This window comes from Lissotriton vulgaris, chromosome 5 (assembly GCF_964263255.1).
Source record: "Lissotriton vulgaris chromosome 5, aLisVul1.2, whole genome shotgun sequence".
Taxonomy (NCBI): Eukaryota; Metazoa; Chordata; class Amphibia; order Caudata; family Salamandridae; genus Lissotriton; species Lissotriton vulgaris.
In genome coordinates, this window is record NC_141693.1 from 547,328,955 (window position 1) to 547,337,094 (window position 8,140).

Sequence of the window (8,140 nt, forward strand, 5' to 3'; positions counted from 1 at the left end):
ACACTTGTCTGTGCCACACTCCTGCCACTCCGAGGCTGCCTATGGCGACTAGAGGAGGCAGGTGTAAGGAGACAGAGAAATCCGAAGAGGAGAAACAGAATAAAATACTAAACTAGATCCCTAGAGTGCACTTGCACAACACACGGGTCAACACCACTCATGAGAAGCACCCCTGAAGGCGATGCAACACACAGACCTACAAGCTCAGGGTGAGCGTTACAATCTCCGAGTAAGGTAAATAGCCTCTGGGAGAGGATCCCTAGCAGCACAAGTTTAAGGTGGAGGAAAGAGTCGGATTTCGGAAAACGGTGTAGAAGTCAGAGGTAAGTTCTTGGAAGGTGCCATGCTCCTTTGGGGCATAGAATCTTACTAGGCAAGTCAGACACTTGGGGATCAAGATTCCGAGAGGAATCGGTGGTTCTATGTGAAACACAAGCTCCGACATGCTCGGTGCAGCACAGATACCGTGGACTTTAGTTGCCTAAACTGCTGTATAGCGGTGGTGTTAATAATCGTGCCCCTCCCCACAGTCTTTACCACCAGACTGCCCGAATACTGAGTCTCCGTTCTCACCCCGGCGCTCACTCCTCAGGCTCTCCTTCCCATGGGCTCAGTCTCACGGCTCTGCTATGATCCCCTCTCTTCGTTCTTCCTTCTTCTTCTTGGCGGGCGACACAGGAAGCGGCACTGGAGCCGAAAAGCAAGCCCAACCGCCAACGAAAACATGAACTGATCCTCGACTCCAAACGACAAGGACGAGCTAACTAATCGAATGCTAAAAATGTCTCCCAAAACACGAAATAACGGATTTATTTATTTATTTATCTGTTACTTGTGGTTATCACCATCTAGTGGTGGTATCGTATACCGCTACAAGAACTGATCCACACAGCACGTGAACAGCATAATTGTGCATCTTCTTATTTAAACGCACTGTTTAAATAAATCCAAAAATAAAAGATTAATTTCCTTTCTTTTATACAGTGCTAGTTTAAGGCTTTTGGTTGCGCTTGGAAAGAAATGGAGGATTTCAATTCGGAACAAGTTTCAATTTCATTACCAATTTTCCGCCAACTCAAGTACATGCTTTGAAACAATACTGAATTCTATGTTAAAGATTGAGGCAAAAACAGATTAAAATGTGAGATAGAGATAAAGTTTGCTTCCCTAGGAGCCCTTTGAGAGGTTAAGTCCATTATCTTCGTGGCTCTCATAATGTATTTTTCAGTCTGTCATCATCGCGCAATAAACAGACCACGCAGTGTCAGCGTAAAAGGCCATTTTATTAGACCAGAACTGCGTAATCTGTACATAACAGTAAAATCATGTGAGACAAACAAGGACCCCCTGATGCAGTTCGATTTCCTGGGTCAGGGCAAATTGCATATGTGAGTAGAATACCCAGGCAAATTATAGGAAACAACTAACACATAAAGAGTGGCTAAACCACAAGAAGAAAAATTACATTCCACTATTATTTGTACATATCAAAATACAAATTTAATACACGTTAGAATCACATTCAATAAAATTGATACATTATTATACACAAAAAGATAAAAAGGCATTATAGCATTTGCATAACTTCAATCATACATGTAATCATTTTTTAAAAATTTGTTAGATGGTTTCCTGTCTCCTGTCTACGCGTTTCGACACTGTAAAAGTGCCTTCCTCAGAAACCAGAAACGCCGCCTGAGCTGGTCCGCCGAGGAAAACAGAAATACAGCTGCTTCAAAGCGCCACACTACCCCTGCGTCAGCTCTGTAAACACCGAGCCACAGAGACGCTGCTCCAGCCAGGCTGTTTTCACGATCAATAACAATAAAGGTTAATTATATCAGTAGAAATATTGGGACTAACCTACAAACACACATTGCTAGCAGGTCGTCTATTCGGAAGAAACTACTTAGATTTTTGGCCGTATGTACCCTGAACCCTATTTGACTAATACCGAGCCATATAACCTGAGAACAGCGATAATTAAAGATCTGCCCATAAATACGATTCGGCCTACCCCGATACTTATACCAATCCTTGTGGTATCGTGACATCCAACTGCAGTAATAAGTGATTTCTAGTTCGTTTCTGTCTGAACAATTGCACGATGGTACAGTCCTGAGGAAGGCACTTTTACAGTGTCGAAACGCGTAGACAGTAGACAGGAAACCATCTAACAAATTTTAAGAAAATGATTACATGTATGATTGAAGTTATGCATATGCTATAATGCCTTTTTATCTTTTTGTGTAAAATAATGTATCAATTTTATTGAATGTGATTCTAACGTGTATTAAATTTGTATTTTGATATGTACAAATAATAGTGGAATGTAATTTTTCTTCTTGTGGTTTAGCCACTCTTTATGTGTTAGTTGTTTCCTATAATTTGCCTGGGTATTCTACTCACATACATAACAGTAACATCAACATAGTAATAACAGCAAACCCCCCCTCACACTCCCCTCTCCTTCGTTTCACTCGTTCCGCTCCATCACCAAGCCCTAGAGGCTCCAACCATGCATTATTCTTGCCCCTCAATCACTTGTCATCCAGCCCACTCCTTGCGTCCTGCCATTCACGCTTCTATCCGCCCTACGAAATCCCCCCCTAAGGGATGGGTGTGCCCGCTCTTGACCCCCCTGTCCCTTCAAATCCTGCCTACAGCAGCTCTGGCCTAAACTGGCAACGCTATGGACCGACCCAAACACACCTCCAGCTGCCGGGTGGGTGGGTGGCCTTTTTAGCTCCCTCCCGATGGTGCCAGGCGCAGGAAGAGGAAGTTATCTTCCTCCCCAGCGCCTAAATACCCACCCCCTAACTCCTCCCCTTCCCCTACCTGGCCTATCCCTGCGCGAATGACCCCGGGGGAAGACTAGTCTGCGACTCTGCTTCCCCCGGGGCCCGGCATCGCGCAGGGGTAGTGTGGCGCAGTGTCAGCGTAAAAGGCCATTTTATTAGACCAGAACTGCGTAATCTGTACATAACAGGAACATCAACATAGTAATAACAACAAACCCCCACTCACACTCCCCTCTCATTCGTTTCACTCGTTCCGCTCCATCACCAAGCCCTAGAGGCTCCAACCATGCCTTATTCTTGCCCCTCAATCACTTGTCATCCAGCCCACTCCTTGCGTCCTGCCATTCACGCTTCTATCCGCCCTACGAACTCCCCCCCCAAGGGATGGGTGTGCCCGCTCTTGACCCCCCTGTCCCTTCAAATCCTGCCTACAGCAGCTCTGGCCTAAACTGGCAACGCTATGGACCGACCCAAACACACCTCCAGCTGCCGGGTGGGTGGGTGGCCTTTTTAGCTCCCTCTCGATGGTGCCAGGCGCAGGAAGAGGAAGTTTCCTTCCTCCCCTGCGCCTAAATACCCACCCCCTAACTCCTCCTCTTCCCCTACCTGGCCTATCCCTGCGCGAATGACCCCGGGGGAAGACTAGTCTGCGACTCTGCTTCCCCCGGGGCCCGGCATCGCGCAATAAACAGACCACGCAGTGTCAGCGTAAAAGGCCATTTTATTAGACCAGAACTGCATAATATGTACATAACAGTAACATCAACATAGTAATAACAACAAACCCCCACTCACACTCCCCTCTCATTCGTTTCACTCGTTCCGCTCCATCACCAAGCCCTAGAGGCTCCAACCATGCCTTATTCTTGCCCCTCAATCACTTGTCATCCAGCCCACTCCTTGCGTCCTGCCATTCACGCTTCTATCCGCCCTACGAACTCCCCCCCAAAGGGATGGGTGTGCCCGCTCTTGACCCCCCTGTCCCTTCAAATCCTGCCAACCAGTGAAACCCCCTGTAGGGCGGTTCACTGCCCCACCCCCCTTCCAGGTCTGCCAGTCCGCACACACATTCCCGCATTCACTCCCTGCGACACCAGATAGCCTCATTCCACAACTTGCTCACCACATCTCTCATCTCCATCATGTAATACGCATTACCCAGCTGGGACAAGTGCACCCCGTCGTCCCTGAAAACTCAAGGCTCCTCCAGTCGTATCCCGCCATGTGCAATAACCTTAATGTCTTTGTCACCACAGTAGAGTCTCATTGCCCTATTGAGCTTCCTTCGTGCTTTCTCGATGGCCCCATGCTTCATAGCCCCTCTCCACACTTTCCTGGGGACCAACTCAGTCCAGGCAATGCAGGTCCCTGCAAGCCTCGCTTTCAAAACCTCCAGGTCCCGTTGCATGAGTTGTAAAAGTGCCAATCCGGACAATTGCACCAGGTCATTCTCCCCCAGATGAATGATCAACAAATCAGGACATCCCCTCTGTGGGAACATCTTCGCGAGCCAGGGCAGTAGAGCCCCCCATCGCATGCCACTTTTGCCCCACCATTGTACCTCGTGCAAGTGTCCTTTCAGTCCCAGGTTACGGCCGTAAACCTGCTGCTCCGCATATTTGGAAGCCCAATGCACGAAGGAGTGCCCAACAATCCAAGTCACCGTCTTACCGCCCGGTCCGCCCACGCAACCTACGAAGAAAAAGATGTTAGAACAAGAAAAAACAGCCTGAAGCACCAACATCCTGCCTGGGACCAACCTACTTCCTCACATACCTCTCACAACAGCGCGACTTCCATCGCCCAAGTTTCCTAATCCTATCCCAGGACCAACCCAACCTGGCCGCCGCTGTCGCAGCCCCAATCCGGAAAGAGTGGGTCCCAAAACCAGCCTCATCCATGCCCAACCGCCTCAAAGCCTTGCGCAAAACAGCCAACAACTGGCCCGCCGTCACTCTTGCGCCAGATGCATGACAAAAAATCTCCCCGTCCCCAGGAAAGTTCGCCATTCCAACACTGGGCAAACCGCCCCGCCGGTCTCATTCAACCACACCCACCTGCCCCTGCCCAACTGATCAGTCTTGGAGCACCGCAGCCAAATACCCAAGCGCCCCCCATCCACTCGCACCTCCTCAAACAACCTGCCAGCCCCTCTCCTCGTACCCAAAAGCTCAGACACCCGAAATGCCCCGAAAAACATCCACACCATACACAAGCGAAAAAGACCCACCTCAACCAGGTCATAACAACATTCCGGCAACACCCCAACCAGCCGGACCAACAACTCAAACATCACTGCCTCCCTCAGCCTACCCCCCCCCCCCCACTCCCTCGTTCCCTGCCCCAGCCCGCAACATTCTGCTCAGTATCACATCCTTGGTTGGGTCAAAGCCCAGGAACAAAACACAGTAGAAAGATATCCCCGCCAATTTACCAGAGATCGTAGCCGCAGTCAAACCCCGATCCATGCAATCCAACACATAACCTCTCAGCCCTTGTCCACTTCCGACTCCACACCCACAACGCCAGTCACCGTCCAGCCCATGAAAGCACTAAATTCAGACCATGCCAAACGATAAGTCCTCCTCGTGGTCACAGCCAGCGAACCCTCCACCAGTCTAATCATCCTCACTCCCCCAAGGCCCAGATGCCAGCCGGCAGCTCGGTCTTGCATGTATCCGTTCCCGGTGCCAGGTGTCGAAACCGCTGCCACTGCGAACGAGACAAAGCATCCGCAATGTCATTATTCGCCCCAGGGACATGCTTAGCCCGAAACACCACATTCAACCGCAGACAAGCCAATATGAACCTCCGCAACAGCCACAACACTCTCAGGTCCCTCGCCCTCTGATGATTCACCAGCTCCACCACCGTCATATTGTCTACGTGGAAGAGCACAGATCTGTTTCGAAATTCCTCCCCCCACACCACCAGCGCCACCAGCAAAGGGAAGAACTCCAAGAAGGCAATGCTCCTGCCCTGTTTGATCCAGGAGGCCGGCCAGCTCTCCGCACACCACCTGCCATCCCAGAAGACACCAAGCCCTGCTGACCCAGCCACGTCAGAGTAAATTTGGCAGTGCCAGACCGCCCTCTCCTCGTCAAATTCCAAAGACACACCGTTGAAGTCCTGCAAGAAAGTAATCCACGTCCTCAAGTCCGTCCTCACTCCCATGGAAATCCTGACCCTGTGATGTGGAAGCACTGCCCCCGACGTGGCCATGCCGAGCCGCCTGCAGAACGTCCGCCCTGCCCGCACTACTCTACACGCAAAGTTAAGGAAACCCAGAAGTTTCTGCACTGCCCGCAAAGGAATCCGCCGCTCCCCCACAGCCCACTCCAGACATTCCAGGATCTCCGCCACTTTGGCCGCAGGAAGGCGCGCCAGCCACTGCACCGAGTCCAGTTCGATCTCCAGGAAGGTGAGGCAACAGCTGGGACCAGCCGTCTTCTTGGGCGCCAGAGGCACCCCAAACTGAAAGGCCATTTCCTGGAATCGCGACAGGGCCCTGCCACAATCCCCGGTATCCGACCTCCCCAGGAAGAGGAAATCATCCAAGTAGTGAGTGACTTCGCGACACCCACTAACACGCACCATGACCCACTGCAGAAAAGTGCTGAACAGCTCGAACAGAGCGCAGGAGATGGCGCATCCCATGGGCAAAACCTTGTCCACGTAGATGGCCCCCCCAAGCTGCATGCCCAAGAGTGAAAAATCCGCCGGGTGAATAGGCAGTAAACGGAAAGCAGACTTGATGTCACACTTCGCCAATTCCTCTCCCGTCCCACACACCCTCACCAGGTGGATCGGATCGTCCACCGACGCGTAGAGCACTCTTGAATCTTCTACTGCAATAAAGTTGTTCAGTGACTGGCCCTCCGGCCATGACAGATGGTGAATCATCCTGAACTCCCCTTCCTCCTTCTTCGGCATCACCCCCAATGGGGATATGATCAGGACCTGCAACGGCCAGTCAGTAAACGGGCCAGCCACCCTTCCTTCCTCTACCTCCTTCTTCAACTTAGCAGACACTACACACGGCAATTCTTTGGCAGATCTCAAATTCTCGGCCCAACGTCGATCCCTGGGACCCTGGTAGCCCACCCTAAAGCCCTCAGTGAAACCCCAGAAGAGCCGTGCCGCAGCCTCCTGATCCGGGTAGCACGAGAACCACAGGGCCATCGCCTCCACCCTAACCGGTGTAGGCGCCCTTCGGTCCAGGGTGGCCCCGCCCTCTGGCGTTCCTCCATTGCCCCGAGGGTGTGGTGAGCGTGAGGCACTGCGTAAGGGCATGCTTCCCGCCACACTTCGAGCACTCGTGTTTGAATTTACAGGGATACCGGGAACAATACCCCTTATTGTAGCTCCAACAGGCCCCCGTGGAATAACCCCCCGGCTTGGACTGCTGCCCGGAGACAATGGTGCTGGGCACTGTTCCACCCCCCCACCCCGCCTTGGGCGGGACGCGGCGGAAAAGACAGATACACCACCGGTAGGCCACTGGCCTTGTGTGTGGACGCAGTGGAGTGTGAAGATGCCATCCACTGAACCCAAAGTTCCTGATCCACCTCCCCCCAACTCTTCTCGGGATTCGCGCTAACCCTAGCTCGAAACTCCTCATCATAGCTTAGCCAAGCAAAACCCCCGAACTGCATCTGGGCCTTGCGAATGATGTCCATGTATTTAAAAAGCGCAATCGCCCTGTCCAAATACTTCTGGCAATAAACACTGGCATAGATCAAGAACGCCGACGTCCAATTCTCCATTGTCACCGGTACCCTAGGGCGCCTCGTCAGCTCCCACTCCTCCTCCTTAGACCCCTCCTTAGCCTGCACCTCCCTATGAAGCAACTTAAAGACATCCACAAACTCATGTTTCCAGATCCGATCCTTGAGCTTCTCCGAGAGATGCGACCCCAAAGGCATCGCCAGCCCCATATATGGGAGCTTCTTAGGTACCTTCACTCCCTTCTCCTCCTTACCATCCCCTTTGTCCGTCTGCACCCCCAAAGCCACCGACTTACCATCCACCTTCTTACCATCCTCGGGTGGACCGCCCGATGGCTTCTCCGCCTCCCGCACCGAACCATCCCCCACACCCACCGACCTGCAAGTCCTCTTCCGCCCCTCTCCTCCCCGGGGAACGTCCTCCCAAGCTGCCCACCAGGCTCCCTCACCTGTGAGTGCCGAGGTCCGCTCCCGGGGCCGTCCTCTGGACTCCGTCACCTGGACCGCCGCCGTCCCGGCCTTGGTCTTCGTCGCCGCCTTGTCCTGTAATACACCAAGGTCGCCGTTGTCCGCAGCGCCGCCTAAGCCTTCAAAGTCATCCCGCACCTCCCC

At 52.3% G+C, this 8,140-nt stretch overlaps 1 protein-coding gene and 1 pseudogene across 2 annotated transcripts in view; both read right to left on the reverse strand.

Annotated features, from left to right (window-relative positions):
- The window catches only part of TSPAN14 (tetraspanin 14), a 295,722-nt gene extending 294,971 nt beyond the window's left edge, over nt 1–751 (reverse strand). Inside the window, exon 1 of one of the 2 annotated variants that reach the window (XR_015295897.1) lies at nt 574–744. The gene's annotated coding sequence lies outside the window, so the exon portion shown is untranslated. Of the gene's footprint in view, nt 1–573 lie in introns of both variants that reach the window. The other variant, XM_086921992.1, reaches the window with a different exon arrangement.
- A 3,128-nt stretch (nt 752–3,879) lies between these two features.
- LOC147711212 (uncharacterized) lies at nt 3,880–4,545 on the reverse strand (annotated as a pseudogene).
- Nucleotides 4,546–8,140: the final 3,595 nt, after the last annotated feature.